This window comes from Carettochelys insculpta, chromosome 3 (assembly GCF_033958435.1).
Source record: "Carettochelys insculpta isolate YL-2023 chromosome 3, ASM3395843v1, whole genome shotgun sequence".
NCBI lineage: Eukaryota > Metazoa > Chordata > Testudines > Carettochelyidae > Carettochelys > Carettochelys insculpta.
In genome coordinates, this window is record NC_134139.1 from 159,309,218 (window position 1) to 159,326,705 (window position 17,488).

The 17,488-nt window shown below is 47.4% G+C and overlaps 1 long non-coding RNA gene across 2 annotated transcripts; it reads left to right on the forward strand.

The window, feature by feature from the left end:
• Positions 1 to 172: 172 nt before the first annotated feature.
• On the forward strand, positions 173 to 11,063 carry LOC142010531 (uncharacterized). 2 transcript variants are annotated; one of them, XR_012644831.1, is made up of 3 exons: positions 173 to 333; positions 8,174 to 8,246; positions 9,637 to 11,063. It is a non-coding gene; the product is annotated as an uncharacterized LOC142010531 (long non-coding RNA). The 2 variants fall into 2 exon arrangements; XR_012644830.1 differs by having other exon boundaries at positions 9,768 to 11,063.
• The last annotated feature ends 6,425 nt before the right edge of the window (positions 11,064 to 17,488 follow it).

Sequence of the window (17,488 nt, forward strand, 5' to 3'; positions counted from 1 at the left end):
TGTGGTCTGACAGCTGGGGGCGGGTCAGGCTCCGCTATGGGGCGGGGCCTCACGTGGAGAGGCGGGGGAGGGGGAGGGAGTTGAGAGGCGGAGGTAGCCGGTGAGAACCGGTTAGTGAATGGGCGAGGGGTGGCGGGGTGAGCGCCGGGGGGGATCGGGGGGCGCGGCGCCAGGGCTTGTCTCACGGCGTCAGGCCATCCCCGGCCACGCGGCCTGCGTATTGGCCTCACCCGCCCCCAGGGGGGCTGCGCTTCACTCCCGCCCCTCAGTTGGGGTCGTGTCGTGCCTGTCCACAGGGGTCCCCGCGCTGGCCTGCCCGTCTGAAGGCCGAGGGTGAGCGACTCCGAGGCCGCCCCCACGGGGTCACTGGGAGGGAGAGGGCCGGGGGCTGGGCGACGGCCAGGGCGTTGCACTTTGATCCTTTTCAACAGAAAGTGGTAATGACGGTCCCTGCGCAGCCCATCGGGTGCCACGGCCTGGCCTGGCCTGGCTGGCAACGTGTGTGACTAGCCACAGCGCTGCGGGCAGGAGGGAGGAGCACAGCCTGCGTGTCTGCAGCCCCTTTCCTCGGCAGGAGCCGGGCTGCCAGTGAACGCACAATGCACCCTGCAGCGAGAGGGTTCAGGCAGGGCTGAGGAGTAGCCATGGCTCCAGGGAACGTGGGGAATACCTGTAGAGAGACGAGCAGTCCTGTAGCACGTTAAAGACGAACGCGCTGATTTATTAAGCGATTTGTTAGTCTTTACGGTATTCCCTAATAAAGAAACGTTTCTTAGTCTCTAAGGTGCTACAGGGCTGCTTGTGTTTTTTAAAGCTACAGACTATCACAGCTACTCCTCTGAGACTGTAGTGTAGCGCAGGGGTGTGGATAGTGGGGGCAAGCCCCCCGGGGGGCTGAAGTTTCATAAAGGGGTGTGCAGAATGATCAGCTGGTGGGTCTCAGGCTCATCCATCTTATTGAAATGGTGAAATCTCTTACTGTTTTTATGTAGGTGTATACACATTTATATACCAAAAGGATTTTTCATTATAGGAATATAACTGAAATTTCCATCAGTTTGGATTACATTAGACAGTTTGGGCAGGGGAAGGCACTGCTTATTGCAGATATGAAAAGTGGGGTCCTACCTAAAAGGTTTGATAGTCCCTGCTATAGAGAGACAGGATGGGTAAAATAATATCTTTTAATCGATCAACTTTGGCATCCTTAAATCATGTTACTGATAGAGGAGTGTGTAGCGCCATATCTAGCTAAATACCAAGCTTGGGAAACACCTTAATATATCTGTATGTGTGTCGCCTCCACCTTTGTACATAATTGCCTATTTTAGCTTCATGGTTGCTTCACATACTGTTCCAGATTAAACTAGTTCAGCCTTTCCTTGTCCCGTCTGTAATATGAAGGGGTGACCTGCATAGATTAGTTCCCAGTATCTGTGAGGCTTCATTTTGGACTAAGAAATGAGATTGATCAAATTTGTAGTTAAAACATAGTATTTTCACTGCAGTTTCCAAGGACAACTCAGTTGTTTTGCCAGTTTCCCTGTATTGTAATATCACCTGTGACTCTCTACTTGTCCTCCTTGATTACTGTTTTTGGTTCTCTGTGCCTTAAATATTGAGTCTCTTCTGGTCTGGCTATGGTCTGAAGAAGTGGGTCTGTCCCACAAAAGCTCACCTAATAAATTATTTTGCTAGTCTTTAAAGTGCTATTTGATTGCTTTTTGTTTTGATACCACTGAGAGTATTAGTATAGAGATGACTTTGGTGGGCTCTGGCACTTTTAACATATTGACCTGTTCAGAACAGGGTTAAACAATGTGATGGTTAAAAGGCAAGTGAATGGCCACCTGAAGCACTCTACTGTTGCCACTCCACTGGTGGTAGTAACAGTGCAAAATTTTAGATGAGGGGAGATTGATGTAGAAACAGACATTATATGTTAAATAAAAGACTGAGAAATTGAGGATAGATTCCTGGGAAGGATTAAAGAGACCCTTTACTTGCTTTAACCTATACTGTTTTTCCTCTAACAATACAGGCTTTTGTATACCGTTTTCATTTTCTATTAGACTGATTAGGACTTTATGGATCAAGTTACTTTCTTCCTTAGTATGTTGCAGCACTGGTTGATATCATAGTAGCTTATGCTGTAGGAAAGGGTTATTCCCTACTCCTCTGAAAAATCACTAATTTCCAGAGTAGGAAGGGGTAAACCCACACAATCATTTACTGTTGGAACTATTATTATTATTATGCTGGGGAGTCCCTGTCACGGACCAGAACTTTATTGTGCTACAGCCTATACTATAATGGATACTGCTATAGCAAACTAGCCACAGTATTTTGAAAACATATTTATTGTTTGTCAGCTTGTCACACAACTGGCCAATAGCCACAGCTAGATAGTGGCTCATGTGTTGAACACCATGGTGTTAGAAGCTGTGCAATCACAGAACAAAAAAAGAGACCCTGGACATTAGCTTTTTGGCAAAAGATGGGTTGTGCTGTTTTTAAAACAAAGTATTATATATGTTTGTATTGTTCTGTGATCATGCTGAGAGTTGCTATTCGGGCAGTACAAGATCTCTTGCTTTGGATCCCAAAAAGATCATACATCGTGTTCACTGATGTCTCACTACCTGCCTTGACTGCTTCTGCAGGAATGTTGTGTGGACCAGGTGTTCTTCCCTGAGCTGTCTATCAATTTTTGTCTTCATTCTCTCCAAGAGAATCCTATTGAACACTTTCCCTGGAATAGACAGTAACGTGATGCCCCTCCAGTTCTTGCATTCCTTCAGGTTGCCTTTCTTTAGAAGCTTGATAAGTTAGCCATGCTTCCAGTCTTGTGGGATCTCCTCAGTGTCCCAGATTTTCCCAAATAGATCATACATCGTGTTAACTGATGTCTCACTACCTGCCTTGATTGCTTCTGCAGGAATGTTGTCTGGACCAGGTGTTTTTCTACTTTTCAGATGGTCAGTGGCTTTACTGATTTCTTTTTTTGTAGGTCTGTTGCTGTTAATTTACAGAGGTATGTTTGCAGGTGGTTAACTCTGGAGGTTCCATGTGGGCAGGGCGTTTCAGTATCTCTTCAAAGTCTTCCTTCCATCTACTGAGCTAGTTACTTGGGTTCATTAGTACACACCTCTTCTTATCTTGTAATGGCTGATCCACTGTGACCCGGCTAGCTTCCGTGTGATGTCATGCAGCGCTTTCAAGTTTCTCCATCCTGCTGCTTGTTCCATTTCTTGTACAAGGTTTTCCACAAATTTCTTCTTATCCTGTTTTGCAGCCTTTTTAACTTCTCTGTCGTCTTCTGAATACAGTTTCTGAGCTTCCGCTTTGGCTGATCTTGTTTCGCTGTTGTTGACTGCTGCTTTTCTGTCCTTTCCTTCCTTAACTTTTCTCAGTCTTTCTTTTGTGATCCATTCTTTGTGATGCGTTGTCCTCTTTTCATATATTTTATCACAGCTCTCTTCCCAGACTGTCTTGGTGTGTTCCCGAATTTGTTCCACGTTAGCATCTTCCAGCATGAGGTTTGTCAGAAGTGCGTAACTGTTGGACAGCTCTACTTGGAAACTGGCTCTTGTCTCTAAATCCCGCAGCTGCTCCGTGCTGAATCTCAATCCTGGCTTGGTCACTTTTGTGGTGTACCTCCTGAGCTTGAACTTGAGTATTATTGCGACCAAATGGTGGTCTGAACCTACATCCCCTCCTCTTCTAGCTCAGATGTCCTGCATCAATCTTATGAAATAACTGCTGATACAAATGTGATCAGTCTGGTTTTCTGATGGATGGTTGGTGAAACTCAAGTTACTGCATGGCTCCTTTTGTGTAGAAAAACACTACCACCTGTCACCAATCTGTTGAAGGAACAAAGGTCACAGAAGTGCTTTCCAGTTTCATTTGTTACCTAGACCACCTTTTCCCATGGTCTGTTCTTTGCCGGTATTTGTGCTTCCCATTTTTGTATTGAAGTCACCCATCAAAATCAAGATATCCTTCTTTGCTTTCTGGTTCACAACACTTTGTAGTTGCTCATGTAAGTCTGTTTTACATTCCTCAGCTGCTTCGTTGGTTGGTGCATAACATTGCACAATCAGTATCTTCTGCACTTTTTTGTAAAATCTGGCTCATGATGCGTGATGATACTGATGTCCACTCCATTAAAGCACGAGATGCCTCTCTTGATAACATCAAGCCCATGCCTTCTGTCTGTGGTGCTCCCATTTCTTCATGTACTGAGTAGATGAGGGCTTCACCTGTTGCCAGGCATAGCTACCCAGATTGTGTCCATCTTATTGCACACAAGCCCAAAGCTGCAAGGTTGGAGTTAGGGGACTTGGAATGGGGTGGGAGCCTCTCATCTTGGAGATGGGGGGCTTGGAATGGGGTGGGGGCCTCAACTTGGAGATGGGGGGGCTTGGGACAGGAAATGGGGGCCTCTAAACTTGAAGATGGGGGGGCTTGGGATGGGGCGGGAGCCTCTCAACTTGGAGATGGGGGGGTTTGGGACGAGGTGGGGGGCCTCAGAACATGGGGGGGCATGATTCTGAGGGTGAGCAGGACCCTGAGCAGCATTGACTGCAGGTTCAGGGCCTCTGTCAAGGCTGGCTTGGGGCCGGGAACGGGGAGGGATAGACAAGGAGGGTCTGGGGTGGGATCTGGGTTAGTATGGTGGGTAGGGGGGCCTTGGGAAGCAGGGGGCAGAGAGAGAGGGCGTGAGCATTGCCCAGGGTGTCAGACAGAGAGGGAGGGCAGGCACCTGTAGAGCAGTGGGGGCATCAGCAGGCGGCTGGACCAGCATATCCTGCCAGATGCTGGTGACTGAGTCATAGCGGGGCATGAGCTTGTTCCATGCCTGCGACCACCACTCCACATCCCCCCAGATGCATTAGGCCAAGGTGCACTGAATGTCCTTCAGGACGATACGCTGACACATTATACCCTCATGCACCCTCCTCCCCGCTCGGGGCAGTCTGGTGTCGTGAGGGTGGCCTGGCCTTTAGTTAGTGCTGGTCCAGCTGTACAGAACACAAGGAGGGAGAGATGGTGAGTCATTCACGCAACATAGCCCCTGAGGCCATTCTCCTCCCACCATGAGCAGCGACCATCACCCCTCAGATCAAGGGATGTGGATGTCCCAAGAACGAAGGCACATGGCCTGCACAGCAGGCCCTGCTACACAGGGACTCTGAAGTGCCTCTGGGGCCATGCTGGTTTCTGCTGCCCCTCCTCCCCAGTTGACGGGCTAGCAGCCAAGGGGGGAGTCTGACCACAGAGGGGACCCCTCATTCATAGTGGGGGAGCTGGTAGCAGCCTGGCCCTCTTTGGGGCCTATGCACACACCTGTGGCTCACAGCATTGCCCGTGGGAGTGGGTGCTGCCTCAGTTATACAGGCATGCGTGTGTGCCATGTGCCGCACTCCTTGATGCGTCTGGAGTCATGTATGCACCCTTATGGTTAGTCTGCTTCCAGCCATGGCAGGTGCTGGGAGCATCACCCCCTGGGGGCCTGATGCTCATCCAGTCTCCCACAAGCATGGCAGCAGAATGCCACCGATGTCGTGGGGCTGTTGTCTGGGTCTGGATGGTGCACATTACTGCTTGCACGTGGTTCCAGCTGCTGGGACCGCAGTGTGGGTTCTTGGCCAAGTAACGCTTCCAGCGTGCCTCATCTGCTTCTGCTTCCCACACCCTGTGGTGTGTGACAAATGGGACACTCACTGGAGGGACCCTCAACAAGCTTGGGGGAGGCCCAGAAGACTGCTGGGGACTGGGTCCAGGGTGATGACCAGGCTGTTGCTCTCTGTATTGGGCTCCTGCAGCTATCCCTCTTGTGGCGTCCTCCTCCTCTGGCTTCTGCTCAGTGAGGTGGGTGTTGAGCCACTGATACAGGTTGAAGCTAGAGGGTGATGTATCCCCTTCCCCCCCCAGGATGTAGTGCAGCTCTGCTTAGTAGGGGCAGGGGACTAGTTCTACCCCCGAGCAACTTGCAGTGTCCTGGGCCCGCAGGTGCCCCTGCCACAGCTCCTTCACCTTTGCATGGACTTGTTCAAGGGTGTGGCAGGGGTGACGCCATTTTGCAAGGGTCTCAGTCATGTGGCTGTACATATGAGCATTGCAGCACCTGGTTCTGGGGTCCTGCAGGGTTTCTTCCTTTGTTCGCAAATCCAGCAGGACCTAGATCTCTGCCCTGCTCCGGGAAGGGGCACACCTCTTGGAGCCCCAGGGGCTGCTTCCTTGAGGGCCAGGGGTGTCTGGTGTTCAGCAATATCTGCTCCATTGTGGGTGTGAGGGCAGAGGGGAGATCTGCGTGCCACGCAGCTGTTCCTACACTCTCAGCTTCCTGCCTCTGGGTTCCCCAGGCTCCCTGTGGCTTTAAGAAGGCTTGGAGGCAGGAACCATCGAACTCTGATTGCTATGGATAGGGTGTCCACCAGGGCACTTGTGTGGCATCCTGGAGGCCTCTTCTGTCGACAGAAGGTCCCCCTGGAATGTCCACACATGCCTTTTGTAAACAGATCTCTCTCAACAGAGGCATTCATCCTCATGGGGAGTGGGATACAGCTGTTGACAAAACCTCTCCATTCTGTCGACAAAACACACTTTGCAATCTGGCTGCTCCCCAGGTTTTGTCAACAAAAGCCTGTAGTCTAGACAGAACCTAAAAGAACGCTCTTCAAGGAGAAATTTTCTCTAGAGTGAAAACTTCAAGGGAAGCGTTACATTTTGTTAAAAAATATGTTGCAATGGCCTTCTGAGAAGCTTGACAATGAGAGTTTATTGCAGGAGTGAAAAAATGTTCCAACACTTCTGCCCCTTAAAGAGTGTCTTCTGTATATTAACAGTTGGAACTCTTGTTTTCAGTAAACTAAGCAAACCTAAACAATGCATATATATCTCTATGGAAACAGTGATTTCCACAAAAGTGTCTTGTCTAATCTCTTTCTTGCTGTTTAACACTTACAGTGCTCCTCATATGGCTCTGTGCTCACCAGTGGCTGGGTTTAGCCAGTTTCCCTCTCCAGACAAATGGCTGAACCCCAAACTCTGTGTAATTGCATCACTCCCTCAGTACAGCAAATGTCCTGGCTATGCCTCTTGCTGTCTCCTCATGATAAAATTCTAGACCCTAATTCTCTCCTCACAACTATCAAACTCTGAGATGGTTCACAGTGAGGAATTCATAAAATCCAATATTATGTTCACAACAAAGGCAAGAAGGATGAAACAGCTCTCACTGACTTCATTAGCGACAGGATTTCAACTAGTCTATGTCTACACTTGCCCCCTTCTTTGAAGGGAGCATGGTAATCAGCCTGATTGGAGAACACTGATGAAGTGCTGCATATTCATCACAGCACTTCCTTAGCATTGTCCAATCAGGCTGATTACCATGCCCTCTTTGAAGAAGGGTGCTGTGTAGACACAGCCATAGTTTCCCATAGCTTGTTGTAGATGACTTACACACCGAAAGAAATTCAACACAGGTTTCCTAAATAGGTACAAGAAAACCACGGAATACAGACAAGGTTAATTTTAACTTCTCAGATGCAAATAGTTAGAAAAGCTTTTCCACAGTCTTTCAGAATAACAAAACGAACAAAAGCAGTGACATAGGGAAGTAGGCATGTTTTAATTCCAGAACACATCTAAGAAGCCTGCTACACATCAAGATTCAATATTGTGAGCAGGAGACACACAGAAAAGATCAGAAGTCTATACAAACTACAGTGTGAGAACCACATACATTACAAACATTGACAGGAAAAAATATGAAAGGAGATATATCATATTGTTCAGTGAGCACAAAATTGGAACAAAGCCTAAAACTCTTTGCTGTCTATGTTGATGCTACCCGAAAGAAATCTGTGAGCCATACAGTTCAGGAAGCTGCTTTTTCGAAACTCTATAGCAATTGAGCAAGTCCTGCCTTTAGTAGAAACTTCCAAAACCAGTAACCATTTGACTAGGACAAAAAGATACAAAAAAAACCACTTCCAGTTTTAGCAAGCCACAGTAAATAAAAACTCAGAAATCACTATGTTCATAATTACTAATGCTCTGTTGATCACATAACTCGCCATAAGTACTGATTTACTGTTGTGTGTATTCACATGTTTAGAGAACCACCTCACTTTCTCCTTTTGATGTGTTGTTAGTACAGGTTGAACCTTTCTTGTCCAGCACCCTCGGGACTTGACTGGTGCCAGATGAGAGAATTTGCTGGATGATGAGAGGTCGGTATTTTCTAGCACATTACCAACACTTCCACTGCTTACTGGGATCTTAGAAGACATTTAGGGGTAAATTACAGCTAAATAATAGCACAGAACACTGAGAGCCAGGACTGGTGGCTGTAAACAAGCTTTATCAATCCATGGGAAACTTGGCCACATCATTGATAAGCGGTCATCCAGCTAACTAATATCATGTTGGATTATGGAGTTTGCCAAATAAGAGACTTCCAGATTAGAGAGGTTCAACCTGTACCACATCTTGAGTTCCGTATCTGGTTTTACTGAGTCCTGACTCAGGAAAATTTCCAGTTATGTTCAAATAAATCCATCTTATTTTGTGGGAATTTGCCTGAATATGACTGAGTTAAAGCTGAGTAAGAATTTCAAGAGCTTGTTGTGAGGCAGTTTTGAAGATCATGGATAAAATTTTCAGAAAGTGCCTGAGAGACTTAAGAGTTTATGTCCCATTTTGAAAAGCATATTATAGTTAGGGTTAGACACTTAGGAATGGGAGTTTTTAAAATTATACCTTGTAGATATAACATTTTTGAGCAAATCCGGCACCTCCTATTGTTGATTCTGAAGGCCCATGAGGCATGGGGAATGATGCAGTTCTGCTGTATCTGGAAGGAGCCAGGTTGTGCCGGGCCCCCACAGCATGTGCAGACTCTGCAAACTGTAGTGCTATGCTTCATGGAAGTGCCTTCAGTATTGTTAAAGGGGGATGCAATATAGTTTTCAAATATCTGAAATCATGACATTTATTATTTTGAAATTCTGTGGCTGTGAAATTTACCCAAATGGACTGTGAATTTGGTAGGGCCCTAATTATATATCTGGTTTTGAGTTCAGTAGCTGGACAGGATCCTGACAATGGAATTATAGCTAGGTGGCTCTGTTCAATCATAGAATAATAGAATCATAGAATACTAGGACTGAAAGGGACCTTGAGACGTCATCGAGTCCAGCCCCTTGCCCCCAGGGCAGGACCAAGTCCAGTCTAGACCATCCCTAATAGACAGCCATCTAACCTGTTTTTAAATATCTCCACAACCTCTCTAGGCAATTTATTCCAGTGTTTGACCACCATGACAGTTAGGATCTTTTTCCTAATGTCCAACCTAAACCTCCCTTGCTGCAGTTTAAGCCCATTGCTTCTTGTTCTATCCTCAGAGGCCAAAAAGAACAAATTTTCTCCCTCCTCCTTATGACACCCTTTTAGATACCTGAAAACCGCTATCATGTCCCCCATTAATCTTCTTTTTTCCAAACTAAACAAGCCCAGTTCTTTCAGCCTTTCTTCATAGGTCATGTTCTTTAGACCTTTAATCATTCTTGTTGCTCTTTTCTGGACCCTTCCCAATTTCTCCATATCTTTTTTGAAATGCAGTGCCCAGAACTGGAGACAACATTCCAACTGAGTCCTAATCAGCCCAGAGTAGAGTGGAAGAATGACGTCTCATGTCTTGTTCACAACTCAACTGTTAATGCATCCCTGAATCATGTTTGCTTTTTTTGCAGCAACATCACACTGTTGACTCATTTGACTTAATTCTTCACAGATCAGGAGGTAAAGTAACTGGACTCACTCTGTTAAAACATAGTGTCTACGTCTACACTAGCACACTACGTCGAAGTAGCCTTTTTGGACGTAAGAACATCAAAATAGGCAACTTCGATGCGTATCGTCTAAACATCCTCCAGGGCTGGTGCCATTGACATTCAACGTCGAAGTAACAACGGAGGACTTCGAAAGGAGCCGCCCGGGAAGGAAATGCAGAGCGTCCACACGCACAAGTGCTCCCCGTCGAAATAAGGGGCCAGCAAAGCCCCAAGCCACTGCCTTAAAGGGCCCCTCCCAGACACACTCAGCCTGCACAGCACAAGATCCACAGAGCCGACAACCAGTTGCAGACTCCGTGCATGCAGCATGGACCCCCAGCTGCAGCAGCAGCAGCCGCAGCAACCGCCAGAAGCCCTGGGCTAAGGGCTGCTGCATGCGGCGACCATAGAGCCCCACAGGGACTGGACAGAGCATCTCCCAACCCCTCAGCTGATGGCCGCCATGGAGGACCCCACTATTTCAACGTAGCGGGACATGGATCGTCTACACATGCCCTACTTTGACGTTGAAGTAGGGCTTCAGCTAGGAATAGTGATTTCGACGTCTCGCCACTTTACGTCGATTTCAACATTGAAATAGCTCACGGCACATGTAGACGCAACGCGTACTATTTTGACATTGTGCTGGCTACTTCGAAGTAGCCGGCTAGTTTAGACGCACCCAATGGCTTTAGTGGAAATATTTTCTGACCACTGCCAATGCAGAATATCATCTCAATGGTCAGTTATTTGGGGTTGCTCTTATTCATTAAAGTTTCTTACAAATTTGGAAGAACAAAGAATATTAAAATTAAAAAGTGATTTGTCACAGTTATGGGCATATATAATAAAGAGTTCCCATTTTTTCAAGCAGTGATAGAAAATGACTAATGGTGTGATCGTGATCATTATGCTTAGTTTTAATATTCAGGCAATGTGTGAAGTATAACCATCATTTCTCTCTAAAAAGGACTGTGGTCTTATATTCCAGTGCTGGACTCAGATTCTAGTCTCACTTCAAGCACAATTCCCATTTTTGCCACGGACACCCACCCAGACCTTAGTTGAACTCTTGAATCTCTGTGTGATTTGGTTCCCCAGCTGTGAAATGGAGACATTTCCTGTCTTATCCTTGGTCTGCATTGTCTAGATTTTAAACTCTCTGGGTCAAGGACTATCTTTTTTATCTGTATGCACAGCAACTACTGTGGTAGCGCCCTGACTCCTGTCTGGGCTTTTCGCCCCACTATACTAAAAATAATCAAGAACTTATTGATCCTTCCTTTGATCAATATTCTACAGCTATTATGCTCAAAACAAGATATATAATTAAGGCCCTACCAAATTCACAGTACATTGGGGTACATTTCATGGTCATAGGATTTCAAAAATGATAAATTTCATTATTTCAAATATTTAAATCTGAAATTGCATGGAGTTGTAATTGTAGGGTATTGCTACCCTTACTTCTGTACAGTTTCTGGCAGCAGCACTGCCTTCAGAGTTGGGCAGATGGAGAACGGCAGCTGCTAGCCAGGAATCCAGCTCTGAAGGCACAGTTAGCACCAGGAGCAGCTCAGAAATAAGGCTGGCATTGTATGGTATTGCCACCCATAATTCCACATTGCTGCTGGAAGGCTGCTGCCTTCAGATCTGGGTGCCCAGCTAACATTAAAATCACCACGCTCCAGATGCTCAGCTCTGAAGGCAGTGCAGAACTAAGCATGGCAATACAATGGCTGTCCCAGAATAGCCTTGGAAACCCCCTGCAACTTTCTTTTTCATCAGTGTCACGGGGAATTATTAACCTCTTATGGCCCACTCTGAGCTGCCCGGTTAGCGCGACCGGATTGCGAGGCTCCCTGCTCTAGTTGTGCGGATCCTCGAGGACCTAAGGTGTTTAGGAGGGATGGCAGAGGCCCGGCAACGTTAGACCGCCCCACCCCTCTGCAGACTGCCCCACCCGCTACCGGCAAGAGGACCAAGGGTTGTGCACATAGCCTTCCCGCTGTATAGGTGTAACCTCCCCTGGCAGGCAGTGGCTAGCTCAAGAGGCGAAGGTGGAACGAGGAGGCTTAGGGGTGAAACTAATGTCCTGTTTATTTAACAGAGCGAACAACAGGCAAATGAACAACAAACAGTATAAAATAAACACATAAAACAGTTCATAATGATCCTATACACTAACAAATCCTTACTGTTATTAATATTAAATCCATAAAGGCAACCTGTGAAACTTTCTTTATTATACCGGAAGGCAAAAACAAGGTGGTTAGAAATAGACTTTTAAGGTAAGAGGTAAAAGGCAGTATGCTTAGTTTAGCTCCGAGGGGGAGAAGGGCGCTACTTCTTCTCCTATACCCTCAGGCTGGGTCGCTACTCCGGCCTATTGGGGACCTTAAGGCTCCGCATCCGAGGCCCCCTTACCAACTGGGTGTTTGCCGTGGCCCCACCCAGCTGGAGCTTGGAGATTAAAGGATAGGTAAAGGTGCAGGGTAACTGGGGAACTGGGAGGCTATGCCTTCACTGTTAACCCTCCTGCATGAAGGCAAGTATAACTTACTATTACTAACTAATCCTATGACTAAGTGTTATTTGAGTAATTAAACTATAATAAAAAACTATTAATTCAAGTATGCAGCTTGATATTAAATGTCTTTGAATTTGGGTGGACAAGCCCAGCCCTAGGGTCGAGCCCCGAATGCAGCCCTTCCCTGGCCCTGGAAAGGGCGCGGCTGAGGTGCGACCCCAACCCCCCTGTTAGGGAACCCAGTACCCAAAAAGTGTCTGTGATGAGGTGAAGTGTCAAAAGTCCTGGGCTGTGCCACGGTCCAATAGGTAGATTACGTGTCCGGTGATAGGGGTCCTGTCCAGGTAAGTGAGTCTCGTCCGGTAAATGAAGGTCCAGTTAAGCACAGCAGGCACGGATGCTGGGGAGCGCTGGTGGTATCGTTGGCAGGTCCCTGGTTATGTCACCAGGTACGCAGTACCGCCACTGGAGTGGGGCCAGTTCGCCACCCGGTGACTTGGCCAAAAGACCTGCTTGCTGCTCCCCGACGCAATGCACTGCTTGTGGGCACTGAGGCGCTCTGGGGCGCTGGCGCTGCTTCTGTCCCAGTGGGCACGTGAGGTGAGCCAGCAGTTTCTCGCTCCCGGCTGGCGCCGCTCGCAGGGCAGACACCACAGTGATTGTCAGCAATTTTGGCTGGTGCTGCCTGAGGGCAGGCGCTGCAGTGATTTCAGCTCTCAGGCCTGGCCTCGGAGTCCAGCGGACGCCACTGGGTGGCCATGCTCTTCCGTACAAGGTAACAGGTGCACAGCCTGTGTCCCTCAGGGCCGCGGCTCCTGGATTTATAGAGCAAACTCATAAATATTCATTACATGATTAGCATACTCAAGATTCTATGCAGGTGTTTTCAAATAGGTCCTCCTCTTGGCCGAAGGTGCTGGAAGTTTTTTACCTGGGCCGATCAGAGGGCTCCATTTTGAACCTGCTGTTATGAATAATTTATGAGTTCAGGTTACTGGGGAAACCAACTGACTCAGAGTGACCGTTGCAGGGGCTGCTAAATGGCAGCCTGTGTGACTTTAGATTTTTCCTGTACCTGTATTGATGTTTAATGGCCAAAGGCTTGTTTCCCCTGGCCCACTTGGACGATAATGCCCAAGGGATAAAAATCCCTGACAATCAGGATCCCCAATTTTAGAAACACTGGTCTCCCCAGTGAAATATGTATAATACAGTATAGGGTAAAGGCACACAAAAGGCCAATTTAATGGGAGGGCAGATGCGCAGATGGGAATAAGGGGACTTCGAAGTAGGCGAGGTCCTTTCGAAAAAGGGCCCCGTTGGGACGAGCCGTGCGGTGGCAAGCCGCGTCAATTTCAAAGCGCCACGGCCACCCGCATGCTAATGAAGCGCTGAATATGTATTTCAGCACTTCATTAGTAAACTTTGAAATGGCCATTTGCGTAGCCATTTCGAAGTTTGGGGCTAGTGTAGACACAGCCAATCACAATCAAAGAATAGCAACACTGGTCTTATGCTATAGATATTCAGGTCTGCCTGTGCTGGTTTATTCTTTTCCCTTAGCTACCTACATAAGTATAAAGCAAAGAATCAAAACCACAAGTTTGCCTGTGTATGAGCCTTCTCTCACTGTGACAGTCTGAGGCCTTGTTCTTTGCCTGAAGCCTTATTCTGGTGGCGAAGCAATGGGGCAGCCATAGGTTGGGAACTGCATGGTCACATCTTCACATTCCAAATAAGTCACACTGAGATAAGGTAATATTAGACTGTTAAGAAGGCAATCCAATCTAACACCTCCTGAAAGAGGTAAGATCCTTGAGAATTTAAAGAAAACTTAGTCTCATAGCTTTCTGTCTGGCAAGAACTCACTTATCAATAGTTGTCAAGTATCAGAGGGATAGCCGTGTTAGTCTGGATCTGTAGCAGCAACGAAGGGTCCTGTGGCACCTTATAGACTAACAGAAAAGTTTAGAGCATGAGCTTTCGTGAGTTAACTCACTTCTTCAGATGCTCCAGCATCTGAAGAAGTGAGTTAACTCACGAAAGCTCATGCTCTAAACTTTTCTGTTAGTCTGTAAGGTGCCACAGGACCCTTCGTTGCTGCTTATCAATAGTTGTGGTTCCGAAACCCTCGTTTCTTTATTGTTTTGTCTTTATGGTCCCCACTTTTCTACCATTGATTTGTTTGGTCTCTGTCTGGTTCTTCAATTGTTTCAACTGTCACTGTATAATAAATTATGCTAGGTATGAATCAAAGTGGTGGGATAAAGTGGTGGGTCAGACGATTATGTTACCATATGTTAGGACTGGCTAGTAAAATTCAGTAGAATGGTTTGTTAGGATGTAGCTGAGCAGAGCTCAAATATTATTAAATAAGCTGAGGTCAAACAGGGAGTGGGAGGACTTGCAATCATGTTTGCTAAGGATAGAGTGTCAACAGCTTCCCCAGGCCCCCAGGCAAGGTGTGTGTGTGGGCCGGCTCTGTACTGCAGAACAGTGTGGGGGCTCAGGCAAAAGGGGCATGGCAATCAGCCCTCAGCAGCAGCTGGACTGTGGTAATGAGCAGTGTAGAGCAGCAGTAGCAGCAGTGCTAGCTGGGAGGCTCATGCCCCTTTGTATTGCTGAGCTCTGGGGCAACTATCTCCTTTGCCCACTTCCCCCCCACACTCTGGCTGTCCTGGCAAGGAGGATGGAGAATGGGAACAAGGAAGAGGGAATGGGGAGCAGTGACATCGATAAGGCCTTGTGCCATCAGACCAGGGATGGTGAACATGGGGGAACAGACTCTATCTGCATATAGAGAGAAGACCGACTGGGGTGAAAGGCTTCGGAATCACACTTGCTTTAAAATTAGCCCCAATAAACATTGTATTGTCTGCACTTCAGAGTTCTGGTCTTTTTACTTTTTGTCGATGTGACAAGAACTGGGGAAGATGGTGAAGGAAGAAAATAAATACAATACATACTGGAGTCAGTTCTTGGACTATAAAAACAAATTAGCTGTGCTATTCAAAAAATATTCTGACCCCTGTGCTCATCCACATTTGCTAAACTCTGGGAAGATAGAGCACATCCTTGGGAAAATCAGTGGTGGGGTTATGAAGAGAGAGGGAAAAATGTAGCTACACATGCATGATTGTTCATTTCTACATCTACTAGATCAGGCCCTGCACCAAGAAAGACCAGCCACCAGAGATGACGGTGCCTTCCTTGCATCTAATAGTTCAGTGGGGCAGACCTTCTCAGTGAGCACCTGCTAAACAATTCATAGCTCCATGTGCAGGTGGTGGAGTCCCCATTGGTGTACCAGAGGTTGGTTCTGGTGGAAGTCATTAGGATCAGTGATTTCCTGGGCTACAATTGTGGAGATGGGTTGGACACGCTGGTGCTCGCTCAGCTTATGGGGCTCTCCACATTTCATACTCCCTGGTGCATACTTCAGGAGGTGAGGGACATTTACTGCTGCTCAGTTTTACCTTGACCAGGTCCTGTGAGAGGGTGCATCCCACCTGTCCCTCACCCTGTCCCTCCATATCTCTCCATAGGGCCTCTAGCCCCATGTGCTTTCCCAACCGCTGCCCCCTTGTCACCTGAGCCAGCTGCACGTATTGCAGCTAGTCCGCTTTGGAACTGCACCAAGACATCATCTTCACAGACTTATACTACACACTCTTCACTTCCCTACCCTCGTGTCCCACCCAGATACCAAATGGTGGGACCTCTTACCTGCAGCAGCAGCAGGAGGGCAGACTCAGTGTGCCAGTTTGTATTCCACCTTGGTCCTATGGCCTACCAAGGACATCAGCTGGGGGTTCTCCATGGCATGGTATGCCTGGGCATGCACTTAATGCAATTCACCCTGTCCCTGATGCTTGCTCCTTCTGTGACACGAGGAAGACCCTGGCACATGTTTATTTTAGTGGGCCAGGTTACATCCCTTTGGGCTGCTCCAGAACCTCTAGTTAACAAGCTGGCCAGGGAAGAAGAAAGGTATTTGTTACGGAGCTCGGGCTGTGAGCCGCCCTGTAGCAGAACCTTGCATTTGTTATTTACATTTGCCATAAAAAGGTTTGTTACCAGGCATTCAGTTAATGGGAAATACCTTGTAGAATGTTTGTTTAACAGTGTAAGATCAGGAAAACTTGAACATGAGAGATGAGCCAATACTCACTGCTGAGCTTTAACAGCCAGGGAGCCAAGAGTGGACCAACAGGTAATACATGTATATGATGATATGCATGTCTCATAGAGCTGGAAGGGACCTCAGGAGGTCTTCAGGTCCAGGCCCCTGCCCTTTTGGCAGGACCAAGCACCATCCCTGACAGATTTTTTTTTTAAATTTATTTGCCACAGACCCCCTAAATGGCCTCCCCAAGGATTGGGCTCACAACCATGAGTTTGCTAGACCCATGTGCAAATCACTAACACATGCTTCCTAACAATAAAACAAAGATATTTTCTGCAGCCTGGATGAAAATTCCTGCAAACCAAGAGCAGCATACCAGTCTCCAGGTAAAGTTAAATGGACATGAGAATGATCATCCTAAATTTGATTTTCTTGATGAACGTGTTCCATTTGCTCTAATGCAAATCCCAGAAACACTTTTTTGGTAATTAGGAAGCAGCCCATATAAGGGCTGGAACAGCAGAATGTGTTAAAGATTGTGCGGAGCATCCTGCACAGCTTCTGCCAGCACGCCTAACAAAGAGTCAACCTGCCTTGTAGTATCCTAAAAGGTCTAAAATTTCTTCTAGCAGAGGTGAAGCTGATTATGGCATTACAGGCATATCGGGGAAGATGAAGGAATGTGGGGAAGAAGATCTGTGGTTTCCTCCCTGGCTTATGCTTTGTCAGTTGGTCCCAATGTAGGAGATGGCTGATGGACTGGAAGGTAAGGCTGAGACCCCCCAACTGGAATACCTTAAGAAGAGTAGCGTTCTTCTACGAGTGTCCCCGTGGGTGCTCCACGTTAGGTGTCGGGCTCACCCCGGCGCCGCAGGTCGGATCTTTCCAGCAGTTTCTGCCAGACCGCACATGCGCCGGCACACGCCGCTCCCTTGCACGCTCCCGGCCACGTGCGCGATCCGGTCCCCGCCAGTTCCTCTTTAA